This window comes from Rhea americana, unplaced genomic scaffold, assembly GCF_003343005.1.
Source record: "Rhea americana isolate MKP2758 unplaced genomic scaffold, rheAme1 scaffold_644, whole genome shotgun sequence".
NCBI classification, from domain to species: Eukaryota; Metazoa; Chordata; class Aves; order Rheiformes; family Rheidae; genus Rhea; species Rhea americana.
The window spans coordinates 57,763-60,857 of record NW_028186806.1 but is presented as its reverse complement, the minus strand read 5'-3'; the positions used below and the strand labels follow the sequence as shown (position 1 = coordinate 60,857).

General features: G+C 65.4%; 1 protein-coding gene across 1 annotated transcript in view; it reads left to right on the top strand.

The window, feature by feature from the left end:
* Nucleotides 1-2,985: 2,985 nt before the first annotated feature.
* The window catches only part of RAB5B (RAB5B, member RAS oncogene family), a 14,146-nt gene continuing 14,036 nt past the window's right edge, over nt 2,986-3,095 (top strand). The window contains exon 1 of the mRNA XM_085320618.1: nt 2,986-3,092. The gene's annotated coding sequence lies outside the window, so the exon portion shown is untranslated. The remainder of the gene's footprint in view (nt 3,093-3,095) is intronic.

Genomic DNA, 3,095 nt, shown 5'->3' with positions numbered 1-3,095 from the left:
GGGGGCCGGGAGGCGCCTCCGGCCCTAGGGCAGCGTCGCCGCGGCTCAGGGATCCCCTTCGCCCCCCGCCCCTCCGCCCCCCACGACCTCCCTCCTGCCCTGAGCCTGGTCCGAGCACCCGGAGGGCAGAGCAGGTCCCCGCGTGGGGCGAGGGGCCCGCTCCGCTCCTGCCTCACGGAGGCCCCACCTTCCCTCTCCCGGACTTCAGGCACTTGCAGCCCTTCCCCGGGAGCCGTTTCAGGCTGCGGAGGCGCGACGGCGGCGGCCCCATCCCGATGCCGGCTTTGCCCAGCTCCTGCCGGCACAGCTGGGCTTCTCCTGGCTCCCTGAGCCTGGGCAGCTWCTTGCCTTGTCCGTTCTGGCAGCGCAGGAGGAGCCTCTGGGTTTTCCAGCCCGAGAGGGGGCTCGTGGGCCCCGCGTTCCCGCGGAGCAGCCGCTCCCAGGAGCGGATCAGCCGCGTCCCGGCCCTGCGGAGCGATGCCCGTCCGTGCTGGCTGGGCTCAAGGCTGCGCATCGTGCTGGGGGCTCRTAGGGGCGCTCCGGTCATACCCAGCTCCCTCCCCAGTGTATTTATTTCCCTGGAAGCAGCCGGATCTGACCAGGGCAGCTTGTACTCGACCTTGGGGACGATAGGGACTGTGGGGGTGGCCCCTGCCGCTGCCCTGCTCCGGGCCCCGGACCGGCGGGGAGGGCCGTGCCCGGTCCCGGGCAGGGAAACCAGCCCCAGCTCCCTCGGTGCAAGGGGAAAGGCCTTTGCCCATCCCCAGAGCACTGTGCACRCGCGGAAGAGAGCCAAGGCCCGTGACCATGTTTGCCTTCGTCCCCTGGGCACRGGGATTCAAGAGAGGCAGCATCTTCGTCCTCAGCATTTCCTGGCCTCCTCCTCCTCCTCGGCCGCTGGCTGAAGGCTGGCTGCTCCTTGCCTTATCACGGCTGTTCCGGCTCTCAAGGCTCCTCGGCRGCACGGGGTGGCGGGAGCCCCGCAGCTGGGCACAGTTTCCCTCTCCAAACGCTGCCAGCTTGGGGCTGAAAACCGCAGGAGGAGGTGGAGGCCTGGAGGGAGGCTCAGTACCAGCTAAATATCTCCTGCAGTATTTGGGAACATGAAGATTTATATGTATTTTTGGACTGGAACAAATAGGGAGGTATTTATAAGGCTGTGGTAGCAGAGTTCTTTTGTAGAGCATTTCTTAGAGAAGCACCTTGGAGTATTTTGTAACAGAATCTCTTTAGAGCCGTCTCCGAACCCGCCTTCCTGGGATATTTTTGTCGCTGACTTTTGTAACTTCCCGGCTGTGATTTCTTACCAAATGTTAAAAATATTTGTGTAACTCCTTTACAAACCATTAAATATTCCTAGTTCTTTGCCTGGAGTTCTTCATGGCTGCGGGTCGGCGGGGAGGGCCRCCAGCGGCGCGTGTGGCTCTGCGCCGACGTACCCGCTCCCTGTGAGCCCCTGCACCCCTTATAGGTGYACCCATATATTCACCCAGGGATATGTACAACTCTTGCCCCGCACACCCCCCTATAGAGGCGGCTGTAGGCACGCTGTGCCTGTCTGTGCCCCCATGCGTCGCTACATGCCCGGCCTTCCTCCCAGCGCCTCGGAGCCCCCATAGGTGCCCTCATCTCTAAATTACACCTATATATGCCCGTGCGTCTATACGCTGACTCTGTACGTGCCTCTGGGTTTACAGGGTCCCATGTCTCTGTGGCCACCCCATGTGTGCCCCTCTGTATGGCCCGTATGAGCCTCTGTGGGGCTACAGGACCCCCATCTGTGCCCCTGTGGCTGTAAGGCCTCGTATATGTCGCTGTGGGGCTATACGCCTCCCTTCACGTGCCCCTGGGGTATATACGATCCTGTCTGTGCCCCTGGGGGCTACAGGGCCCCCTCCCATGTGCCACGGCCAGCACGTACATTGCTATGGGTCAATACGGTCCCTGTACTGCCCCGGGTGTCTGTAAGACTCGCCTATAGGCCACAGCCCCACACGTTGCTGTGGGTCTCTATAAGCCCCTCATATGTGCTCTTGGGGGGGTCTATAGCCCCCRCCCATGTGCCCCTATGGTTGCTGTGGGTCTATACAGCCCCCCTGCATGCCCCTAGGGCTGCCTGACCCCCGTATGCGCCCCCGGGGCTCTATAGGGCCCCTCATGGGGGTCTGTAGGGGCCCCATGCGCCCCCCCGGTGGCACGGCCTGCCCCATAGACCTCCCACCAGGCCGGCGGTGGGGCTGCCCCGCCCACAGCCGCAAGCCCCGCCCCCGCCACGCCCTTCCATGGCCACGCCCCACCTCTGCTCTGGAGTGCTGCTATTGGCCAGGATAAGCCCCGCCCCGGGTGGGACCCGCCCCTATTGGAGGGCTCTGCTTGACTGAGGTAATGGGGAGCTGCCGTAATAGCGGGTCAAGGGTCACGGCTCCCAGCTGCCCCCGCGGTCGGCGGGCCCGCCCTTCCACCCCTCCTCGGGCTGTCAGTCATGGCCAACGCCGCCTCTGATTGGCCGGCGGGGAGGCCGCGGGCGGCCCTGCCTTGGGCACCCCGCGCCTTCGGGACTCGCCGACGTCAGTCATCGCGGTTCTGGCCTCGGGTTGGCTGGGCTGAGACCCTGCTACCTGGCGATTGGGCTGTGGGGCAGCAGTCTGCGTTCTGATTGGTGGAGATGGCCGCAGGAGTACGCCCCCTTAGGTCACCTTATTTGTTGTTGATGAAGCCCCCAGAGAAGCAGCGCTTCCCGTTGGTCGCCAGCGCCGTCAGTAATGCCGATCCCCGCCTACTTCGCGACGCTCCCGATGAGCATTGGCTGAGCGCCTTCCAGCTCGTCCTCTCTCCCATTGGCCGCGCGGCTCTGCCCGTCCGGCCGTCCCCAGCCGCCGATAGGCTCCCCCGCCCTGGGGCGGAGCCCCGGCGAGCATCCTCCCTCTTCGATTGGCCGCGCGGGCGGGAAGAGGCGGGCCCGCCGCCCCGCTGCGCGCCGCTGACTGGCTGGACCGCGCGTTTAGCCCGCCCGCGCGAGGAGGGTTTGGTTGAGCAGCTGTTTGTGTGCTCGGCGCTGGGGGGCCGCGACGGGCAGGCCGGAGCCGCCGCAGGTA